This window comes from Biomphalaria glabrata, chromosome 12, assembly GCF_947242115.1.
Source record: "Biomphalaria glabrata chromosome 12, xgBioGlab47.1, whole genome shotgun sequence".
In the NCBI taxonomy this organism is placed as follows: domain Eukaryota; kingdom Metazoa; phylum Mollusca; class Gastropoda; family Planorbidae; genus Biomphalaria; species Biomphalaria glabrata.
Genome location: NC_074722.1, coordinates 27,117,570 through 27,143,292, shown reverse-complemented (window position 1 = coordinate 27,143,292; position 25,723 = coordinate 27,117,570). Strand labels below are relative to the sequence as shown.

Here is a 25,723-nt window from a genome sequence, read left to right as displayed (position 1 = left end):
ATTTTCTTTCTGTTTCACCAATGCTTAACCATCGTATCCGAATTCATGAAGAAAAAAAAAGAACACGAGGTCTTGAATCGGCGAGCGCTATACGGGACGGGACGATACGATAAGGAAGGAAAGAAATGGGAAAGGGAATGGTGGTGAAAAGGGAGGGGTGAAAGAGGGCGCAGCCCCGCGTGAGTAAAGATTCGTGTGCGTGTGTGTTTGAGCGAAGTGGCTTCGAAAGCCCGAGGTAAACTAGTGGTGCGTAGAGCTAGTGTAAGAGAACTGTACGTGAGGTCTAACGCGGCGATTCGAAACCTTGGGAGTCAGTACTGAGTTTATATCGCGTACATCGCGCGCACATACAAGCGAGAGAGAGAGAGAGAGAAAAAATGTTGAGCCTGGAGTCTGGCACTTTTCTCTGATGTTGTTTAATTTCATGTTCTCTTTGATTCTAGTGATTATTATAAAGTACAGTCAATGTAGATCTTTAGAAATAAGGGGAAAAAAAAAGTGAAGTTTGTTCCGCAAGAGGAGTTCAGTAAAGTTTTGTGAAGTTCTATGTTCTACTCATTCTTTCGGGAATTGGATTTTTGTTGTTTTCGTCTGCTGAAGAACCTGTTTGTTTTGGATGTACCTGTTTTCAGAAGGTCACAGGTAAATGTAGAATCTCTCAATGAGTGAAAGATTTAAATACAGGGTTTTCTTTCTTTACTAGTATCATCATAGCATGGAACGGGTTGCCTGAATCAGCCAGGAAAACCAATGACCAGCAGAGATTAAATTCTCTAATCATGTTGTCCATACTTGTTTAACACGTGCATAGGATTAGGATGTAATGATTTTTTTTTAAAGGAACTGCTGTAACGCAAAAGATATAATAAGGGTTTGATTTTTTAGTTCTAATTATTACTAGTTGGCAGTGTTCGATTGTTTGATTAAAAGTACAAGATTGAGTTGAAAAAAATTAAAACGATCTATCTCCCTCTGGAGTATTGGTAAGCTAGGGGACTTGTGAGGCTTTGTAAAAGTTAAAGGTTGTATACAAAATGTTCTCAGATATACGGTAAAGTCGTAGACTAAATATTTTTGTGTCTGTTTTCGTGGGAGCTAAACATGGGGTCCAAAAAAAAAGGCTAAAATATGAGTTCTAAATAATAGGGGACTAAATATTGGTGCTACATATTGGGGCTACATATATTATGTTATATATGTCAGTGTATGTTAAATAATTTTCTGTTTAATATGAATACGTTGAAAACGAATATGGTGCTAAATATGTGAAACTACATATGACGACTGGAAAAAAGTTAGGGGCTAATTTATTGTGAAAAGATTTTTTTAAATCTACAACGTCCATGTCATAGGTGCTAAAGTTTAGCAAAGAATTGTATGGAAGATTTTATTTGTACCAGGAAACTGTTGATAGCTGTGTGGTACACAGTCACATTTACGAAGTACATTTTTAGAGTCTATTTTATAAAGTATTCACAATATTCAAAAACGCTTTAAAGACAAACTTAAAATGGTGTATTATAAAAAAATTCCATGACCTCGAAACTTATACCACTAATACAATATAGAGAGACTATTAGGACAGGATGTTTTTTTTTCTTAATTTTGTAGTCACTTTCAATTAATTTGTAGGGCTCTAACCTCGAAAGGTTTTTATAGATAAGAAGAAAGGAAAATAATAAAAAAAAAAAAATATCAAAAAAATACATACAAATAAAAACAAAGTTTATCTAAGGGGTAGAACTGCACATTTCTAAACACACACATACACACACATACATACATATATATATATATATACTAGCCTGACATTACCCGCGGCCTGCGGGTCTAAGTTTGTGTTTACTAATCTAGTGGATTGGATTTAGATGTATGTTAAACTTAGCTAATGATCCTTTCAAGTTTTTTCTCTTTCGCTACGAATATAAAATTTGGTTTGCGAAAATGGGTTTACCCGAAACCGATACATTCATATCTATTAAAAACGAAAAGAACGATAGCTTTGTTAAATGAATGGGATTATAAAGTGAATAATTAAACGAAATAATGTTTAGTACGCGATTCATGAATGAATATAGATCTAGGCCTATCTCAACTCGGCTTCGCAGCTTTTGTAAACGAATGTAGTCTCTTAAAAATGCTTTAGAAAACCAAATTTGAATGTTTATTTGATCAAAATATGAATTGAATGGACTATAATTAGTATGTTCATGTGTTAAAGTATAAAACTATCTGTGCGAAGAGAAGTTTTATCATCTTAGTGTTGAATTAGAGTTTTAGATCTAGGGATGGGATTATAAAGTAAACAATTAAACGAATTAATTTTTAGTACGCGATTCATTACAGTATTGTATAATGAAAGAATGTTCGCCAGGAAATCTGTAGTCACAGATATAACGAACTAATTAATGCAAAAAATGCTTTTGAAACACAAAATTGAAGGTTAATTTTATTATATAATGAAATCAATGGATCTTCTTTTGTATTTTCATGTGTCAAAGTAAAAAAACTATCTGCGCAAAGTGTATTTCTTAAAATTAGATCTAGGACTAAATCCTTTCGATCTTTTCTCATGTCAACATTGTAGACATGGCCTAGATCCATAAAATACTATAGCTGTAATAGAGTCGGACAACTTTATTTTTTTTTAGGGTCTTAAGTTTGTTTTAGGGCTACGATACATACACTAAGGTCTAAGTTGGTACCCAAGAAACATTCCTGCCAAGTTTTATCAAGATTGGTCAAGCGGTTTTGATGTCTATAAGTAACATACATACACCTCACATTCTACTTTATAGTAAAGATATACGATCTATTTCCCTTTTCAAACGCAATTAATTACCACTTTATAATTCACTAATTTTTTAATTATTTCATTAGTTCAAATGTAATTCACATGCAACATACACTGAGCCGAATCAGTGAATGGGAACTGGAAGAAGTGACGTGTTCAACATTTGTACCAGACAGACGGACAGACAGACAGAGGGAGTTAATGTAAGCTTTGTAAAAACAACTTCATGTCTCTAGAATGAATTCAACTGTTACGATATAGTTTGCTATTGCTACAGGGGGAGTGTAGCTCACGAGAGTACAAAGGGTAACGGGGACCCTCCATCTAGTTTGAGAATTTCTGTTTCTCCTTCCTTCTGACCTATTGATACAACAACACATTGGTCGGAATTGGGTTGTCTCCAAAGAAGAGATAGCGACATAAGCCAGGTGGGAGTGAAGACTTCCTCGCCACTGGGCCACCAGAAACGCCTCTGTTACACTCTCGTGTGTATGTTGAAAACACTATTGTATGTACCGACCTAAGCCAATCCATTATTACCCAGACTCCGGTCAGACGTTATTGCTTCTTTATTCCCAGTGTAGATATGAATCCAGCGTCCCACCACTGGCAAGATTAAAGTATTTTCCTTGTAAAAATCAATCAGACAATATATAAAAGGAACGCACTGTAACGTGCGAGCTATAAATGTTTCTTACAGAAGGCGATGGAATGAGTTTCTACCCACCACGAATTGCCGTTTTTTTTATTTTATTGTTCTTTAGGGCCCGAAAGAAATGGCATTTCTGCTTGAATTAAGGAGTTAGGGGAGATAATTGAATTGCTTATGTCACAACTTGTATTCCATAGAGTGATGGTTCTTGGCTTGTCTTGTTCGGATTACCGCAGACTGAAGAAAGTTTTCTCGCGTTTGTTTTATTAATAAAAGGTGATGTCTCTTTGAGAGTAGAGTTGGGAGATAAACGCATAATTGGCAGGTTTCATTTTCGATAGTAATAAAAAGTATTGTTCAAAGTCAATATGATCTGACGTCTCTGTTATGCAGTCTATGAGACTTACAATAAATTGAAAATATCATTAGTAGCAGGGACTCTATGACAAAGCTTAGTGCACTGAGTGGATAGTGCAAGGAGGTCTTTTGGGAGAGAGAGAGGGTAGAAAGTAGAAAACTGAATGACGGAGAACGTAGAATAATGGAGATGGTAGTAGAGTGAAGGTATGGTAAAGGAAACAAGAGAGCAGAGAGGGTCGGACAAGGAATTAGCAGGGCAGAGAGATAGGATAAAATAAACAATAGGGCAGAGAAGATACGACAATGGAAACAATAGGGCACAGTTCGGACAAAGAAAACAATAGGGCAGAGACATTAGGACAAGGGAAACATTAGGACAAACAGGACAATGGAAGCAATAGGGCAGAGGGTTCGGACAGAGGAAAACAAAGGACATAGAAGTTAGGACAAGTAAACATTAGGACAGAGATTTTGGAAAAAGGAAACAAAGGACAGAGAGTTTAGGACAAGGAGAACATTAGGACAGAGAGTTTAGGACAATGGAAAATTACTGGGCAGAGAGGGAGCGACAAAGGAAAAAATAGGACAGGCGAGGAAGGACACAAAGTAGGGAGGAGAGGATAAGAAAAAAAAAAGCTAAGAAAGAGTAGAGCAGAGAGTGCGTAACAAAGCGCATATGGAGAAGATGAAGAAATAGAACAAAAAAGGACAAGACAGAGTTTCAACTCGTGTAGATCTATTTTTTTAACTTAGTTGACACAAGTTCGTGACATGTTACACAATAAAAGAAACAGGTTGGAATTTCTGTGTTATTGGCAACATTTACCAAGTTGTCATCGAAGAACACACATTGCAGTATCTCTGCTTCTCACTACTGAGTAATAGGTCTATAGTCATCAATGTACACCAGCTCCTAACCAATGGCCATCTAGCCATCTAACCTAAACAGTAAAGTTGTGGTATAAACAGATAAAATAAGTTCTCGGGACGCTTGGAGAACTTGAGAAAATAAACAAATAATAATTATATCAATTAGTTTCTACCAGCCATATTATTAAATTTGTAATAGATCTAGGCTAACAATAATAAATCTGTCCAATTAGAACTGTTTTGGTTTAACGCAAATTCATGTTTTTAGCTTTCTCAATGCACTATGATCCTATCACTTGTCTCAATGCACTATCATCCTATCACTTGTCTCAATGCACTATGATCCTATCACTTGTCTCAATGCACTATGATCCTATCACTTGTCTCAATGCACTATGATCCTATCACTTGTCTCAATGCACTATGATCCTATCACTTGTCTGGACCAGCTGAGAAGGTGTGGGAGAAAGAAGGGATATCTGTGTGAAGGTTACCGTGATCTCATTTTAAAAGCATTTATAACATCAAAGAAAGAAAAAAAGTTGGAACTGTAGGGCTCATGCCAATTTAATGCTCCTCAAGCCAACACACTAACCACTGTGTCATGGAAGTGCTTATGAAAATAGAAGGTTTTATATTTATACATTTTTTTTACTTTAAAACTCTAACGTGGCCGCCTATATCTTCCTACATAGCTTAAAGGGGACTCATTCAACTTATATCACCACATCAGTCAAGTACAATTTCTTTCCCTTGTTCGACACCAAACAAAATAGTTAATTATCAATAGTTGATTGAATAATTGTTGTTGTTTTTTTAAACTGAATCTTGTGTTGTTAGGTGAAAGAAAAAATTGTGCAGAATTACAGCTTGATCCGAGATTAGGTGTGGGAGAAATAATGTGTACAAACTTTTTACCAGACAGACAGATAAACAGACAGAGTGAGTTGGTATAATCCTTGCATTAAAAAGTAAAGCCAATTAACTAAAAGGTTATTCTTAAATACACGAATGATTTATAGTAAAAACAATATATATTATTATATATATATATATATTATTATATTATATTATATATTATATATATATATATATATATATATATATATATATATATATATATATATGCACCTTTACTGCAACTATGTTGCCAACCCGAGTTCGTCTGCTCCACCCCAACTTCCCGTGTCCACGGAATGCCAATGATTTATGAAGACAACGACAATCCCAATAGAAATAAGTGTCTCGCCAAGTCCCCCTCCCCTCTTCCTTATTTGTCGGAGTCTCTCACTCTCTGCTACCCCTGGAAGGCAGTGGCGTGTGAATGATTGAAAGAGACATCGTGCTCTGGGTGCCGCCCTCCCTCCTGTCTTCAGCGCCATTAAACTCTGCGTAACATCCAATCGACTAACTGGCTAGAAGCCTAGGCCGGACTACGAAATACAAATCACTAAAAAGTAGAACTTATTTGTTTATTCTTCTCTCTCTCTCTCTCTCTCTTTTTCCGTCTTTTTTTTTCTCTCTCTTTCTTTCATTTTATTCATATCCTCTCTCACAACCTCTCTAAATTCTTTTTTTCACTATTTTGTTTTACTTTTTATACTATCTATCTATCTATCTATCTATCTATCTATCTATCTATCTATCTATCTATCTATCTATCTATCTATCTATCTTATCTTATCTTATATAATACAGACGTTACTTCAAAAAAGAAGATGATTACGTCCTACGGGTCATGCATTTAGTCATGCATATTAACCAATGACTTAAATTCTGCCAAGTCACTGGTTTACCTGGCTAGCTCAGGCAACCCATTCCATGCTCTAATAGCACTAGGGAAGAAGGAGTATTTGTACAAATTTGTCCTAGCATATGGGATGAGGAATGTTCCTTTGTCTTTGTGTCTTTCAGAGTATATTATTAAATTTTGTTTTTGTATTTGAAGATTATGGTTTAGTGTTTTATGTATGATTGCTACTTTACTTTTGAGCCTTCTGTCTATCTATCTATCTATCTATCTATCTATCTATCTATCTATCTATCTATCTATCTATCTATCTATCTATCTATCGATCTATCTATCTATCTATCTGTATGTATGTCTGTCTGTTTGTCTATCTATCTATCTATCTATCTATCTATCTATCTATCTATCTATCTATCTATCTATCTATCTGTATGTCTGTTTGTCTGTTTGTCTGTCTATCTATCTGAACTATGAACGACCAGCAGCCCTCCTGCCTTCAATTAGATCTACGCCCTGACCAGTGAACAATCCTTGAATAATACCGATAGTTTGAAACACTCTGGAGCCCCTGCGGTTTCAGAGGACCATCACATTACTTATGTTGTGTGTTTTATTGGCAATGAAAGTTTATGTACATAGTAAAAGATCTTGTAATATCTTAAATAGAGCTAAGCAAGCATGGGTGCATATGAAATTTAAACCCGAAAGACTTTTGTTTTGATTCCAGATTTGAAGTCCAACTATCTTGCCATTGAGAAATATCAAATGGACTAAGGAATGGCCGGATGGAGTAGAAGAGTATTTTATAACAGTAAAACGATTTTAATGAAATCATGTCCCATAATAGCACTAGGAGTGTCGGACTGTGTCAGCGATATTCGTTTCACTTGGTAATTAGATCATTTTTATTGGTCCTATCAATGGGAATTTAGTTTGACTACTAGGGACCACCTCAGCGGTGTAATATATAATAATAAGGCTTGTCTTCGAGTCCGAAGATTAGTTAGGAGTGCAGAATTTCCCGTGGATACGCAGTCCAGCTGTGACCTACATATTTTGCCACATCTAGGAGAAGAATAACCATTGTCCACCGGTGGTCGATTAAGATTTTCTTTTCGCCGTCTGCGTCTGCCTCCAGCATGCGCAAAGCATTTTTAAAGTGATAATTGGCTCACGCAGACCAATACCACTCGTTAATCTAAAAAATAAGTTATAAGTTATATAAGCAGGGCTTTTTTTTTGTGACGGTACTCAATAGTACGGCGTACCGGCACCTTTTTGAAAAAAAAAAATTACTTTTCTTGTATTTTAACGTATATTATTAATTTTCTGTAGTTAAAAGTTAGGCAATCAACTTCTGAGTACCGGCACCTAATCACTGAGTACCGGCACCTATTTTTTTTTTTTACAAAACAAAAGCACTGTATATAAGTAATTATAAGTACTTATAAATGACTGATACAAATAAATTGAAACAATTACACTTCATTTAAGCTTTGTTTTTTGTTTTTGCAGTATTTTTTTTTTTTTTTGTAATTAGTTTTGTTAATAAAAATGGATTATTTGCTAGATAGAACTATTATAAATAATGTCTTTGACTACGAGTAGTTTCCTGACCTAATTAATGGCTGCTGGGTAGAGTGCGACTCATATAGCCTTACGTCTCTATAAAACATACGAAATAAAGTCTAGAGTCTAACAGTCTCTTCTACCTACATTTGCTGATGTGTAAAATAAACTGAAAGAATTCTCCTGCCAAATGTCTTAACAAAATAACTATGGCACCCTCAGAACTTTCTGGTTCTTTCCTTTCCTCTAGTACCTCAGGTACTATTTTCTTTTAATGTTTTTTTCAGCGCCCTTATAATTGCATTGGGCGCTCCCGCTGGAGGCACACGTTTCCAACCTTTGATGGGGTTTTCTCCATGACTTCGGTCATTTCTGGACTGACTAATGATAGAACTGGTTTTGGTATAGAGACTGCGAACGCATTTTGCGTCGAACGATTCTTTTGTGTGTGTGTGTGTGTGTGTGTGTGTGTGTGTGTGGACGTTCCTTTGTGTTCAATCATTCTGGAATCGTCTTATTGTAATGGATAAATCTTACAATTGCATCTCTTATTTGGCAAGCAGCCAGAGAGAGGTTGCCAGGTCGTTTAGTGTGAGACTACACGGAGCTTCTCAAACCTTTAAAAATTGAGCTCATCTTACTTCGCCTCGTGGTATTCTACCTTTTTGTTTTTCTGCGCCCCCTCCTCGCCTACACTTATGCTTTGACCATCACACCTTCTTTCACACAGACATCCCCCCACACACACCACTGAATAAGTCCAACTGTTCTGAGCATGTAGGTCAGTGATGTCCCTCACTTTTCTACCAAATGGACTTACCTATTTCCACGGACGGCATAGCAGCAGACCAGTGGCGTAGCTAGGGTGGGGGGAGGGGGGGAGAATTTGAAAATCCCTCCAGGCCCCCACTTGAGGGGGGCCCCAAATGAATGCTTTTTACATTAAAAACTTAATACACATAAACTGTGTTTGTAATCTTGTTTTGTTTTTTTAATCCATCATTCATTAGATATCTACAGCATGGTTATCGCTCTTACAAAAAGTCATCAGCTTGATAAAGGTGGACTTGTCTTTTTTTATTTTTTTTATTTTGTGTTACTTGTTTTTGGCCTAACACATATACACATCCAGACCATGATCTAGACCACCTTTCTTTCAAAACATGTGTCACGGGATACACACAATAGTTTATGTATTCAAACGCATATTTATTAGCCTCCATGGAAAACAAATACCCAAAGCAGAAATCCCATTCTTGTCCATTTACTCCCTCCCAAATATGGAAAGGTCATAATATGACACTGACCGAGTCTATGGAAAAAAACAGTTAATTAATTCCTAACAACGTATAATTTGACCCAGTAACGATCTCCCGTCGAATATTCCAAGCACTGGACCCAGTGAGCCCCAATGATTCATTGAAATCGCCAGGCAATTACTGGCCATGTTGTAATCCTTCGTTTTTGATGAAGTCACTTGGGACGCTGCCCATGCGATACAGAACGTTTGTCAATGCAAACAGAATTTGTCAGTTATTCTCTCTTGTTGTGGCTCTATCGTGAACCAAAGATACCTTTAATCCTACAATTATATATAAATAACCCCGTGGTTTTAACTCTTTCTCTCCTAATTTACGATACCATGGTTAATTTGACCTCATTAAATTAATTAATGTTTGATTTTATAAACTTTACTTTGTGTTCTATAAAATGAGCATGCATTCCCTTTTAATTATATATCAAATAAAACATTTTCTAATAAAAAAAAGAAAGAAAAAGTTTTTCAAGCTTAATCTTAACAGGGTAGTGAAATAGTAATGAGCAAAATGAAGAATTTCGTCGAAACGTGGACAAATAATTACAGAGAGAAAGAGACATCAAACACGTGTCATCAAAACAATAACGGACTGGTTTATTAACTCTTTCTCTCCTAACTGACGATACCAACGTTGATTCCACCAGAATGTGGTAAATAATTACGGCGATAAAGAGTTAAAACTAAAAATGCCCCCACCAGCCTATATGAGAGATTGGATGACACTCCTAATAATAAGCCCACTAACATATGTTTAATTATTAGCAAATGCTTTGGATCTTAAAAAATGTAATTAAAACTCTATAAATATTGGTTCTAATAGAATCAAGTGTTTCATTATTAAGTTAAACTTGGTGTACGGAGTGACTCACTCATGACATTAGTCATATGAAATGACCAATGACATGTCCACTGAATGTCAGTACACTTACATCCTCCCCTTTCCTTCATTATTCCTATAAAAAGTGCAGCAGCTATAGATGAGTTTTCATAACAAAGCGCTTTAGCAAGGTCTAGGTGACAAGGTATAAAGATGGTCAAATGTTGCTTTAAATATCCAAGCTTAGGGAAACAATATTAGGATTGATCTTCTAGGCTTGCAGCTGTTAGTGTTGGGAGTTATAAGAAGGAAAATGAACAGCCAAAATCACATGTAAGTAATTTGAGATAATGCATAGCAAGATGAACCAGGTCAAACCTGCTCTTGTCCTAAATATAATCCTGTTTTCCAAACTACACGGCCAGCTCCGATCACTAAAGAGAAGCTTTCAGGTGTGATTACCTTTGCCTGTTCTGAAAACTACTGGATCATTGGGGCAGCCATTCAACTCTCTCTTCACCTTTCATTTTCTTCCTTGTTAGCCCTACAGTCTGTATCACATTAATTAACTCTTTCTCTCCGTAATTATTAACCACTTTCTGGTGGAATCAACGCTGGTATCGTCAGTTAGCAGAGAAAGAGTTAAGGCCCAGTCATTTACTGTTGTACATATATTGTAATTATATAACTATAGCAACATATTAGGAGGCAAGGTGGGTCTCGGGTTCGAAACCTGGGATTTTTTATTTCGTGATCTATGGGCGCCTCTGAGTCCACTCAGCTCTAATGGGAAAAGTAAAGGTGGTTGGTCGTTGTGCTGGCCACATGATACCCTCGTTAATCGTCGGCCACAGAAACAGATGACCTCTAGGCTATCTGCCCTTTAGATCGCAAGGTCTGAAAGGGGTACTTTGCTTTACTTTTTATCCACATATTTGTGGTGAAATCTTTGATACGTAAGGTTTGGGTAACGTGCTAAATTTGTGTTAAAAATACTGCTGTAGTGTTTAGCTATCTTTTCTCAATATGTCAATGTCAATGTGTCACTCTAGCTTATTACGACTTGTATACTTATTGGACTTCATTGTTGTGTTATCTTAAATTTTATTGCACCATTATTCGGGATTTACGACATTGAAGATTTGTATCGGAAAAAAAACTATTTATATTCTATATTTTTATTGGTTTGAAACTAGAAATACCGAATCTTTTTAGTATGTGCCGATGCAATACTCCAACCACACACCCCGACATTTTTTTTTTGTATATTTAAACATGCCATATTGGTGAACAATAAAACAAATTTCGAAAAAAATTGTACGGGCCGGATATGGCTCGCGGGTCGTAAGTTGTGCATCTAAAAATGAGAAGCGTCAGTGTTGACAAAGTTGAAAGATGCTCCTTATGTTTAACTCTTTCTCTCCTAACGGACAATACCAACGTTGATTCCACTAGAATGTGGTAAATAATTACGGAGAGAAAGAGTTCAAGAACAATGACCAACCCTAGTTTCCCCATCTCCCAATAAACGATGCTCACCGAAATTGTTCTAGATCGAAATGCAAATAGTTTGAGATGATACATATACCTCTATATCATCTCATATTAAATGACTAGGCCAAGCATCTCCGTGTGCACTCAGCGGTCCTGTGTTGCACTATATAGCCTTTCGGTTCAACACTGTTTCCGGGTCGCCCTGCACCAAAAGAATCTCTGTGTTAGGCACAGATTATAAATGCAGTTTCAGCTCAGGACAAGTGGCCAGACTGCAATGAGACTTGACCAACGTGTCAGACATCAGGGCTATCTGGGGGGTAGGGGGGGGACTACTTGACTCCTTACTTCTGTATATTTCGTTTTTTTGTGAATGGGGGGGGGGGGGGGAGGGGAGAAATACGAGAAGAATAGAGGAGGGAAGGGGGGCAGCGCGTGATAAATTGTCGGGTTCCAAGTCACTTGACCTTGTTTTGACAAGCCTGGCCTAATTGGATGCGTTAAGAAGCACAAGCTAATGAGAAACACACACACGCATGTGTTGTGCCACATTGAGAGAGAGAGTGTGCTGGGGGGGGGGGTGAAGTGCCTAAAATTGTATGTGTAGTTTGGCAACATCCTTTTAACCTCTTTTGTCAAGATAAGTGTTGTAGGTCAGCCACATGATAGCGAGAGATACAAACAACAAGAAGGGAGGAGGGTAGGGGCAGGAAGCTGAATTGTTGATGTTAGATCTACCACATCAGCATCTCTTGCTGTATACAGGCTATGGCGGCACCATGTAGAAGATGTTGGAGATGTACCTTCCAATTGGCGTTTCTATTTAACCTACGAGGACGTATAATGCAGCAGATTTTTTTTCTCTCTTGTTGAGATCGAGCTTTCCATCATGAAATAAAGACAAAGTTAACCGTATGTGTGACCATTAGTCACAAGGTCAGCGTGTGGTCAGTACAACGACCAAAATGTTTTCTCTAACTAGTATCAAACCCCATTGTTCCCATCAAGTTGTGTGTATTCCGGTATGTTTGAGTGTTTGCAATGTAGATATTATTGCTGCTGTCGGACTTAATACCAGACAATCATTGTGACTTCTAAGTGGTTTAACTTGAGGAGTTGTTGGCCTAATTACCCGCCCGTATATGATAGACAATAAGCACTCCCCTACCCCTGAACACAGAAAGTATCACTAGAGGTTTTTCAATAACGGACCAGTTTAAAATCTCATATTAAAGAGTCATTATCTTAAGTGTACGTGGAGTGGATCATCAGCTATTGAATTTTATAAGTTTGTCTTTAAAAACACAACATCTAGTTAGTTCTTCTGTTTAGTATTTCTTAGATTTAAATATCTAGTTAGTTCTCCTGTTTAGTATTTCTTAGCTCTAAATATCTAGTTAGTTCTTCTGTTTAGTATTTCGTAGCTCTATAGACCCAGTTATTTTTTCTGTTTAGTATTTCTTAGATTTAAAGATCTAGTTAGTTCTTCTGTTTAGTATTTCTTAGTTCTAAAGACCTAGCTAGTTAGTTCTTCTGTGTTACTATATTCTTAGCTCTGTTGATTGAGTACTTTTTCTTTTGTTAGTTTTTCTTAATGCTTAGGTTCAGGGGCGTTGTGGCACAGTGGTACCGAACCGAGAGGGTAATGACTGGGATTTTGAATTTCGCGATTTTTAGGACGCCCTTGAGTCCACCAAACATTGGGGAAAGTAAATGTGGTCGGTCGTTAGGATGGTCATTTTATAATATATGTTTTATAATTTAATATTTATACTTTAATGACTTTTGAATAGTCATCGTTAGGCGCACATCATTAAATATAGATATACTTGTATTCAGTAATTTTGCTTGAAACCAGAAGTTCAATAAACTGACAACACAAGTTGATTCTCTCAGACAAAAGTATTTAGTGGTAGTCATGTAGTAACTGTACACTTATAGTGTTCTGTGCTGGATATTGATTATACTCTTGTCCAGGTTTTATAATAACTTTGACAAAAAAATCTCTTGGTGGCTGTCTGGCGTTGCAGTTGGCTCTTGGGAATGTTGTCACGATAATCTTTAATTCGTAACTTTCCATGCAGTCAGTTCTAGGTAACGACCTACAGGAGAATAGTAATGTCCCCCTTTATACCTTGTGATCTATAGGGCAGATGATGTTAACATCCTTTGGCCAAAGGTCAACGAGCAGGATGTCATGTGGACAGCACAACGACCTTTACTTTTCCAACTTAAGTCAGGTACCCATTAGAATTGGGTGAACTCATGGGCGCACCTAAACATTTCGAAATTCAAAATCCCAGTCTTCACCAAGATTCGAACACAAGACCCCAGATTTAGAGGCCAAGCGCTTAACCACTAAGCCACTAATCTATTTCTCTTTCTATAATTATTTCTTAAATCTTTCTCTTTTTTCTCTTTCTCTCTCTCTTTCTCTCTATTTTTACTATTGTTTTCTCTCTTTCTTTCTTTCTTTCTCTCTCTTTTCTTTTCTCTCTTTCTTTGTTTCTCTCTATCTTTCTCTCTTTCTCTTTTTTATTCTATATTTCTTCTTTCTCATTCTTTCCCTATCTTTCTGTGTCTTTTTAACTATTTTTTCTGTTTCTCTCTTTCTGTATTTCTTTTTTTTTCTCTTTATATTTCTCTTTCTCTTTCTTTCTCTTTTTTTTCTTTCTCTTTTTCACTCTTTCTTTGTCTCTCTCATTCTCTGTGTGTTAAGACCGATTGCTCACAAAAATTAAAACAAGAACTTGTGTGTGTGTGGAGGGAGAGGGGTGGGGGAAACCAAAAAGAAGAGACAGAGAAAGAAAGAGACAGAGAAAGGAAGATACAGAGAAAGGAAGAAACAGAGAAAGGAATAGACAGAGAAAAAAATAGACAGAGAAAGGAAGATACAGAGAAAAAAGAGACAGAGAAAGGAAGAGACAGAGAAAGAAAGAGACAGAGAAAGAAAGAGACAGAGAAAGGAAGAGACAGAGAAAGGACGAGACAGAGAAAGGAAAAGACAGAGAAAGATAGAGACAGAGAAAGGGATAGACAGAGAAAGGAATAGACAAAGAAAGGAAGAGTCAGAGAAAGGAAGATACAGAGAAAGGAAGAGACAGAGAAAGGAAGAGACAGAGAAAGGAAGAGACAGAGAAAGGAAGAGACAGAGAAAGGACGAGACAGAGAAAGGAAGAGACAGAGAAAGGAAGAGACAGAGAAAGGCAGAGACAGAGAAAGGACGAGACAGAGAAAAGACGAGACAGAGAAAGGACGAGACAGAGAAAGGAAGAGACAGAGAAAGGACGAGACAGAGAAAGGAAGAGACAGTTAAAGGAAGAGACAGAGAAAGGACGAGGCAGAGAAAGGACGAGACAGAGAAAGGAAGAAACAGATAAAGGAAGAGACAGAGAAAGGAAAAGACAGAGAAAGGAAGAGACAGAGAAAGGAAGAGACAGAGAAAGGACGAGACAGAGAAAGGAAGAGACAGATAAAGGAAAAGACAGAGAAAGGAAGAGACAGAGAAAGGAAAAGACAGAGAAAGGAAGAGACAGAGAAAGGAAAAGACAGAGAAAGGAAGAGACAGAGAAAGGAAAAGACAGAGAAAGGAAGAGACAGAGAAAGGAAAAGACAGAGAAAGGAATAGACAGAGAAAGGAAAAGACAGAGAAAGGAAGAGACAGAGAAAGGAAGAGACAGAGAAAGGAAGAGACAGAGAAAGGACGATACGGTTGTTGTGGACAGATGAAGCAAGAGGGCGGAAAAGGGTACTCAAAAAAGAGCGAAATGGGACAAAGGCGGGAGATAAGGGGTTAAAGAATGATAAATGATAAACGGCTAATAAAAGTGAGAAGGGTGGGTATGGAAGTGTCCATATGTACTAGAGTCATTTGGCTCCAAAGCCTCCATTTAAGCCCCAATGTCTAAACCTATACAGACAATCCTCTGTCTTTCTTACACTACATGCCATTTTTTTGGTTCATCCATTCGATAAAACAAACTAGCAGTCTCTTTCATTGCAAACAAGCGGACCTACTCTAGGGGTTTGGGGTGGGGGGGGGGGGTTGTGCAGATTGGTCGGAAAATACAGGTACTGGAGAGAGTTATTAAACATTTTCACAAGAATTACTTTTGAAACATTAGTGTATGTGTGCATGGGCTGGTGTGTTAGTGAGTATTTGGTGAAAGAAAAAAAAGGGGGGAGGGGGGAGAGGAGGAGTTAGGTACATGGAAAAATACTTAAGGGGCTACTTGGTTTAAAAAAATGTGTTAGTGGAGAGAGAGAGACAGAGAGACAGAAAGAGAGCTACACTATTCAATTGCTTATCTAAAAATCTTATTTTGTTCAATCCTTTTTCTGTTGCAATCGATTTTCTTCCATCAGCTGGTCCGGGAATGGGGAGGTAACTCAACCAAAGAGAAACATTAGTAGATACAATAATGTAATTATCTCCCTGTCTAAGGAGGGAAATCAGTGTGAAGTGTTAATCCAAATAAATAAATCTATTTGTTTAGTTTATGCTTCCAACGAAATGAACGATTTTTGTGTTCTTGTAGGTTTTTTTTTTCTTCTCTTTCTTTGCTAACAGAGACACATGTAGAGCTTTATAAAGCATGGCGGCTAGGAACAAATCATTATGATTGTTGGCTTGTCAGTCGGAAGAGACCTGGTGTATATCTTGCAGTGAATCACGACTTTGTCTATCTCTTGCTTGTATTGCATGTTGCATTAACTCATTTATGCCTCATTCTTAGTGGTACGATTTCGTTCTTGGTTTAAGGTATAATTTAAAATATATAGCGATCGTTTCCATATCTGTCTTCAGATACAAGTTAAAGATACAAGGTTAAGATACGAGATTGAGATACGAGATTGAGATACGAGGTTAACAAAAAATTGGGATCCGCGGTTCAGAATAGAAGACTAAGAAACGACATTGCGATATACGAAGAAAAAATACGAGATTTTGATAGGTGGATGATATACGAGACAAATCTACGACGTAACGATACGGGGTTGAGATATAGGGTTGAGATACGAGGTAATGATACGCATCTGATATACAATGTTGAGATAACAGTTATGAGATAAGACTTTTCAGATACCAGTTTGAGATAAGACTTTTAGATACCAGTTTAAGATAAGACTTTTAGATGCCAGTTTGAGATAAGACTTTTAGATGCCAGTTTGAAATAAGACTTTTATATGCCAGTTTGAGATAAGACTTTTAGATGCCAGTTTGAGATAAGACTTTTAGATACCAGTTTGAGATAAGACTTTTAGATGCCAGTTTAAGATAAGACTTTTAGATACCAGTTTGAGATAAGAATTTTAGATGCCAGTTTGAGATAAGACTTTTAGATACCAGTTTGAGATTCGAAGTTTAGATATGAAGAAAGCAGGGTCTGCTCCAACGATTTCTTTGGCTAAATAAACTGGGGAGAGGTGGAGGTATACACTGTGACATACATTCGCGTGAAACTGAGTCACACTAAGTAACGCACTGTTTCACTTCTAGACTGGAATGTCACAGCGCTTTTTTGCCGGGGGAATCTGAGTTGAGATATTACAGAATATTGGTGCATTGTTGTCTTATTGTCTTAATTAAACAGGTCATTATGAAACGTGGACAGACTTTGTTCAGACTTAAAGTTGTCAAAATATGGTTGCGAATAGAGACAACTGGACAGAAGCGTAGCTAGGAATTTGCCATCATTTGGAAGCCTGTGGGAGGGGGGCTTAACCTCTTTGGGGGCCCCTGCATATTGCGTAATATTTAATTTTTAATGTAAAAAACACTCATTTGGCCCCCCCTTTTTTTCAAGTCGAGGCCCGGGGTGGGTGGTTACTAATTATCCCCCTTCCTCTCCCCACCCTAGCTAAGCCACTGCAACTGGAGAACTCTTACCAAGGCCGCGGCTCAACCATTAGAGAAATACAGAAAAGACACAGAAAAAATAAAGACTTTATGTGCGTGGCACTATTATTGGTACTTTCATGATTCCTGGTTCACATAGTACTACACAAGCCCAAGTCATTTTTCTCTGTAGCACTTTTTATCTTCAGCACACACAAAAAAAAAGTATAAACAATCATCCTATTTACTTTAAGACTTTTTACAAAGCTAATGTCAATTCATTGTCTCTTGCAAAAAGTTTGTACACGTTAATTCTCCAACACTCACTCTCAGATTAAGTCTAAGCTCGCACAAGACATGATTCAATTAAAACGAGAACAATGATTTCATTTATTACTGGTAATTAATTATTTTCTTTGCTACCAAAGAAGAGAAATGAATCCTTAAAAATATGAAGGGTTAGGTCTACCAAAACCCCTACTCGGACTACTTTGAAATTATATCAGTTCTTATCGTTGCTTTGGATACATCAGCTTCATGGAAAGAGAATAACATGTGTGGGCGACATCGCTCCTACCACAGCTGATGTAAAGCTTTCATCTCATTTCCAAGAGATAATCAGATAATCCATAGTCACTTGGCGACTGAAGGAGGCCATTTATTGGTAATTAATTATTTTATTTAATATTGAAAAAGTAAAATAATAACTACATTATTGAGAGATATTGTTATATGGGCAGAGATCTTCCCATTAGATGAGCTTTGTTGTTGTTTTTTAAAGGATTTTTTTTTTTGGCTTTTAGAGAGTTATTCGCCCTTGCTTTTGTGCTGTTCAAAAATAAAAGTGGTTTTTACATTTCCTCTTATCAGCTTGCAAATTCTTCATGGGTAGTAATAGGTGGGTGGACACTGGTTATTATTATTATTATTATATTTTTAAAACCTCTGGACATTTATTTTAATTTTATTGTAGGTCAGGGGCTCAAATGCTAAGCATTGTTAGAACATTGTTATGGCTTCTACCTTAGGCATCTGCGTTTGTGTTCACGTTTGTGTATGCGAGTGTATCTGGCATAGCGTCAGAGATTTCTAGGCCGTCTTCTAGACACAACATCTAAAGCATTCATTGAGAAGAGAGAGAGAGAGAGAGAAAGTGAGATAGACAGAAAGATTGAGAGGGAGGACACTTATCTTCGCCTCATTCCCTCCTTCCCTGTGGAGTACACGAGATTGAAAAGAAAACTACCCCTGCTGACCGAGGGCGACTGGCGCCTAGTGAGGGACGGAAGATGGCTCGAATAAAGGGGCGATCGTGTAAAGTCGAGAATAGGTAATGCTCATCTGCTACGCCCCTCTCCTTCTCCCAGTCCAGTTAATTTGTTCTTGGAGTTATTCTGTGTGTGTGTGTGTCGTGTGTGTATGATCTGTGTGTGTTTATGTCCTGTGTAAATTGTTAGGGTTTACAACAGACGTCTGACCAATATTGACTTTCTTAGTGTGTGCATAAAACAAAGATGCTTTTGATTTTAATTCATGACTTTAACCATTATATTCATGTTTTTCGTATTTTCTTTGACCATCATGTATCAATGCGGCAATCAATGAAATTGTTAAAGTTTTAGTGGTCGTACTTAGACAAAATGAAAAGAGCCAAAAGTAGCGCATTTTGGGATTTAAAGGAATCTAGACAAGAAGAAAAGATCCAAAAGTAGAGCATTTTGGGATTTAAAGGAATCTAGACAAGAAGAAAAGATCCAAAAGTAGAGCATTTTGGGATTTAAAGGAATCTAGACAAGAAGAAAAGATCCAAAAGTAGAGCATTTTGGGATGTAAAGGAATCTAGACAAGAAGAAAAGATCCAAAAGTAGAACATTTTGGGATTTACAGGAATCTAAACATGAAGCAAAGGATGGATATTGGAACTAACTCTTGTGGAGTTTTTTCAGAGAATGCTGACCAATTTCTTCAAAGCTGCATGCCCGAACAAGATACTGGCCCCAGAATACCCTTTGAAAGACAAATTGTTTGGAGAGATGCCTAATTTGGAAATTACTGATACTGCTCAGTTAATCTCAGACGTAGGACTTGTCTGAATCATCTAAATTTACTATAAGAACAACAATAATGACGAAGAAGACGAGAAATTTGACTTGTAGGTGAACCGCATGGTCATAAAGTTCAGGCATGGAATTGCCCAATCAACGTCCTGGGTTCCAATCCTGTCAAAGTCTTACCCCGCAGCCTTGAAAGACGTTTTGGCCAAAATGTTTCTTTATGCCATCTCGTTCCTGCCAATCAATATTTGGGACTTATTAGTGTCACCATGAAATGATTAAAGTTGTGATTCGACAAAAATGTATAACCGACTTTTTTCTTTAAAAAATTATATTATGCTAAAAATCTATGGCCATATTACAAGGTCTTCGGGCCTCGCCAAACCTTCCTTCAGGGAACAGTACCAGGAAAAAGAAGAAGAGGTAGACAGAGAAAACGATGGAGGACAACATAAAAGAATGGGTGGGCCTGTCATTAAAAGAGGTTCTAACTAATGCTAAAGACAGAGAGGAATAGAGAAAGACGGTCGACAAATTCTTGCATGGTGCCCCAAAGGTCCTACAGACTAAAGGATAGGTAAAGGTAAAGGTATGTACAATTTTAACATGTATTGGGTGTTATATTAGAGTTTATGATAATCTACTTCCTAGTCCTAACCTCACGCAGGACGACGGGGGAAGGGTATGAACCCGGGACCATCGAGACCACCACAAGACTTCAAGACCACCGCACGACTAGCCGTCCTAGATTTTAATGTCTGTAACACATTGGTCGTTTTGATAGCTAAAGCAGAAATGCGGGAGAAATCCCGAGGCTTTAAGAGAGTCTGTGTATCGCGGGTTACAAATTCCAGTCATCGTCTGAGACAGCGATGTTTGTTTTGTAACAATCTTCTGCCCGCACCGACAGTAAACTTTTTTTTTTTCTAAATGTCTTTGACTAATAATGAGTTAAGTGACGACTGGAATGGAACATTTTTTTTTTTAGTGTTTTTTTTTTAACTCCACAAAAAGTCCTTGGATGATTGGAGCGTGGAAGAGATTGTTTAATACTTGTGTTGCAATTAGCATCGCGATTGAAAGTAATCATCATAAATTTGTCATTAAATTGACACAGCCGTCTGATATTTGAATCGAATCACGAATTAGAATGGAATGAACAGCAGATTACAGTTACAAAACAGATTGTCAGAAATTACCTCTAATTATATCAAAACTCCGGGCAATTTTTCTTATATCACATCATATCTTCCGTGTTGGAGCCTTTTTCAAATCTACTATTTCAGAAATGTCATGATTTAGCTGTGGGAGGCGTCGTCCATCCATTCAATCTCTCTCTTTCTTTCTCTCTCTCCTCCTCTCTCCCTCTCTCTCTCTCTCTCTTTCTCTCTCTCTCTCTCGCTGCACAACTAATTGCGTTCCCTATTAGGTTAAATCTTATCTTATCTTGTATAATATAATATATAAAATGGGGTAACTCTGGAGTATATCGACGAATCATAAATACCAAAAGTAGACAAAAAAAAACAATAACAAACAAACAAATAAATAAAAATAAAGTTTTGTTTTGTTAGATCTAAACATTCTCACTGCATTGTATTCCGAATCTCAATTGTGTCTGACCTGGTGGCTGTATTCTAGCAAACGATAAAGGCGGGGCCCAACTTCAACGGTTTTATGTTGTAATAAACACACCAGATGCTCACATCTACCTCCAAATTTAAAAAATCTAAAACGTTTCCCAGGCAAGTGAAAACGAAACAAACACAAAAATTTGGTAGTTAGCGAAACGATTCTTTTAGTTTCACTCCTTTCTGTGTGCAATCCAGCGCTATCATGTTTGCACACAGTGAAGTCTTGAAAACAAAGCGCAAATACAAAATAACAAGCCGACAGATTCTGTCCCACTTTGTAGATTGGTGTACGAAGAGAAAGGAAGAAAACTGTTTCTAAACAGATGGTGTTCAAGTCAACACACAACTGTATATCAGAGATTGTGTATATCAGCTCGGCCAGTAAATACACACACATGAGCGGTTCTAAAGTTTTTTTTCTTAAGATGCCATCTGCACCGGACTTTGGTAATTGGACGCCCTTGGCGAAGTGGAACTATGTGGCCCCCAAATGAACATTCAAAATAAACAACGCAAAAATAAAATCATGCAATTAATTGAAAACATATCTGTATCTATCGATCTATCTATCTTTATTGCTAATGGAGGATGACCATAAGCCTATACCTTTCTAATCGAAGCCGATATGCTGACTCTCCCCTGCATTTCTTGAACCTGCATTTTCAGTAACTGTTTCAGGACTTTGTTTTTTGCTAATTAGTTGACCTACGTCTTCTAAAGCCATACGCTCTCTTCGTTTGCCTTTTGATGCAATAGACTGGAGATAACGTATCGACATATTTACTAAAAGGTTTTAGATTAGAACTTTGGCAGTGGAACAAGTAAATTAAAGCTTTTGTTAATAAACTTTGAGTCATGGTTAAAACTTTAAGTTATTCTAGCAGACATAAGGCAAGAGATATTTGCTTTGTTTGAGATTTCATTTCTCTAAAAAAAAAAACGTGTGTAGTCCGATGCGAGACTCCCGGAGGCGCGGTGGCTGAGCGGTAAAGCCTTGGATTCCGAACCGAAGGTCTCAGATTCAAATCCTGGTATAGACTTGGATTTTTTTTAATTCGGGATCTTTGGGCGCCTCTTAGTCCACCCAGCTCTTATGGGTACCTGACATAAGTTGGGAAAAGGCGGTTGGTCGTTGTGCTGGCCACATGACACCCTCGTAAACCGTGGGCCACAGAAAAAAAGATGACCCTTACATCATCTGCCTTATAGATCGCAAGGTCTCAAAGGGAACTACGCGAGACCCCCACCCAATGAGTGACCCTAGAAGGTTGCCTAATTTACTATGCCTATGGCCTACCCTAATGTCATATTAAGTGTTTACTTTATCAAGGGTACTTTGAGTTGTTTTATAACCTTATTGTGAACTCGTAGTAAAACGTATCAAGTGATCAATGAGCTCATTTCTTTCTTCTGTTGCCTTTGCAGGCTTGATGCATTTATTCCTATATTTCATTGATGTTATAACATTATTGACTACTTAATGCACTGTATCGTTCAAGAACTTGTTTAGCCCATTTTAAAGATGTCAACTCAATGCAATGAATACAGAAAAAGCTATTGGTATTAACCGAACGGTCATATGACGTCAAATGTCATAACTCTATCACAAGCCATTTAATGGCAATCCAAAAACCCATCTTATTAATGGTTTTCTTGTCACATACAAGATCCGTGAGGTTTTTGGTTGCTAGGTTTTCTACACCCTCGGTTGCTGAGGTTGTTATCTAAATTGGCTCAGGTCCTACCTGTTTGAATGAACCCAAAAGTGTTGTTTAACGGCCAGAAGAGGGATCTGATTTAAGCAGAATCTGTTTCGAGGTTCAAATTATCTCTTGGATTAAATATAGATCCAGTTTGTAAACAATCTGCACTATGTTTTCCATTTAGACTCAAGGTTAAGTATATTCAGCAGCTTTCTCCAAAGTCTAGACGTAAATGGAACTGCTTTCTCTGTGTATGTGTGTATTTGTGTGTGTGTGTTTTGAATAAAACAAACACAAACCTACATGTAATTAAGTCGGCTAAGGTTGTGAGACAATTCTTTCAAATTTTATCTCATCTTCAGGGGATCTAACTCCATCTGCTTCTTCCTCTTCTCTTTCTTTGGCCAAAGAGTGGAAGACTTTAGAAACTTAGTGTCCTAGGCCCATGTGAGCTTCCCTTCATTGCTCTCCCAGACCTACTTCTCTTTCTTTGAAGGATCAAATCACTACAATCTGATATACACTTTTCACATGTAAATTATGAGTGAGTCTGGTGTGAATGTATATTTTGGTTTTCTATAATTATCATATCTTGCTTGGTGTAATGCACAAATTGTAAGACAAATTTCCATATGGATAATAAAGATTATTATTATTATTATTATTATAAAAGAACGAGTAGTCATTCTCTGGCGAAGCCAGGGTCGAGTTTCGTTAAAGGGAAACAAAATTCGTCATAGTCCCTTTATCAGTTTCCACCGAGGAATTTTCTGGTGATGTGGCAGGTCTGCAGAAGTACCGCCCTTTGACAGACAACGAGAATGTTCCTAGGAATGCCAAGGGCCTTGAAGGTGTCTGTGAGGTCAGTTGTTATTATTCCCTCGGTTGACATTACTATTATTATACAAACTGCATGCGTTCTAAATAAATGGTTTACTTTTATTTCAAAAAAGAAAGAATGCATATGGGATGTATGGAAGTCGACTATTATTAAAACAACAATTAATAAGCATTATAACATATAAGAGAAATGGATTAAGGCAATATACGGCAGACCGTACTCTTAACGGAACACTTCGCACATTCTGAGTATTTAGCCGAACACTTTGCTTATTTTTTATAGAGATTACTTCACGTGGTGGCCTGCTAGTTAGTTATTCCAGTTGTTCGTGGAACACTTATTCAAGCCTCGCGGATCATCAGGGTTCCACGTAACACATTTTGGGTAACACTGGACTAGTGCTATATAAAATCTTACCAATGGTATTTAACCAAAGGGAAAAGTTTCTTCCTTAAGGCCTTGAATGAAAGATTGGCTCTTTAAAGGACCATCAATTAGAGACTCGTACAATAAAAAGCAGTTATTGTAATTGACAAGATAAAATACTATTAGAAAATCTCCTGTATCCTGTAGTATCATGTCGTGAGTCAGCCTAACACTACACTTGTAGTGGCAACACTTTCAATACCACTTACACGTCTCTTCTTTCTGTAAAGGCGGAGACAGAGTTGTGGTTGTTGATAGTTTGTAGATCATACCGAAATCATGCTGAAAATATGGCAACCTGCCTTTTTACCTCCCTGAGTGGACAACTTCGGGGGCCAATTCTGAGTTCTGAGTTTTTGTTTCTTTTTTTTTGTCGATGATGTGGCCCGTGACCAATTTGCAGGAAATTTATTTGCGTCAACGCCGAAAACGTTTGGGCACCACTGCTCTAGGAAAAAGGGGTGGCTGAGTGTTTGAGCGCTTGACTTCCGAATCTGTGGTCCTGGGTTCGAATCTCAGTGAAGACTGGGATTGAATTTTGGTATTTTTTGGGCGCCCTTTAGTTCACCCAACTCTAATAGGTACCTGACTTTAGTTGGGGAAAGTAAAATGGTTGGTAGATGTGCTGGCCACATGCAACCCTGCTCGTAAACGTTGACCAAAGAAACAGATGACTTTAACATCATCTGCCCTATAGATCGCAAGCTCTGAAAGGGAAACTATACGATTACTACTGCTCTAGCAGATCAGGACATGTTCTTCATTCTTCGTTGTTTAAATGGTACAACATATTGAAAAATGAGAAACTTTGATTCATCTAAAATATACTTGTTACAACTGTTAATTCGTACATCCAGTTCTGTGAAAACATGATTGTACCAAAGAAGAAAATTAAAAACATTCAGTAATAATAGACCCTGGGTGACCAACAGCCCTGGTTATGAGTGTGTATATATTGTTCACATGTGAGTGTCGTTCGTATGTGTATCTATAATGTGCATCTATATTTTTATTGTACAGTAGTTACGCTGAGGTAGCCGTATGTAGTCAAACCGAATTTCCATTTGCTTGGATCAATAAAAGTTATCTTATCTTATGATTTCTATTTTAAAGTGATTCAATCTAATAAGTATGTTCTTGAGTGGAAGACAGACTGAGAACCTTTAACGTAATTTTTTCTTACTTTTGTCCACCTCTTTGTGAACTGAAATGTTGTCTGGTAGTTGCTAGTTGTGTGTTGACATTAAGTCAGCGCTCAAATGTTGGGAGTCAGAAACAAAAGAAGGGTTGCAACCTTCGCTGCGTTGTAGGCATTCTATGCGTACACGCTGGCTCATTGGATTTCAAGGGCGTCTCCGCTTTCTGTTTAATTTCTTTATACTGTCTGATGGTATGGGCGTCACCCTTCTTGCATGCATAGCTTTGGAGTAGAATGGAAAGGTGCTCCGAGAATGAGAAGCTTTAATAAGAGCGATGGAAAGGGTTGGGGGGGGGGGGGGAGACATTTTCTTAGGTTTTCCAACATTTTCGTTGGCCTACGCAAAATTTATTTTCTTGGGGGGTGGGGGGGGGGGAGGGGGTGCTTAAAGACCCCCTTCAGTG

The 25,723-nt window shown here is 37.5% G+C and overlaps 1 protein-coding gene across 1 annotated transcript in view; it reads left to right on the top strand.

The window, feature by feature from the left end:
* Window positions 1–238: 238 nt before the first annotated feature.
* Window positions 239–25,723, top strand: part of LOC106072064 (ficolin-2-like) — a 160,956-nt gene continuing 135,471 nt past the window's right edge. Inside the window, exon 1 of the mRNA XM_056005129.1 lies at window positions 239–642. The gene's annotated coding sequence lies outside the window, so the exon portion shown is untranslated. The remainder of the gene's footprint in view (window positions 643–25,723) is intronic.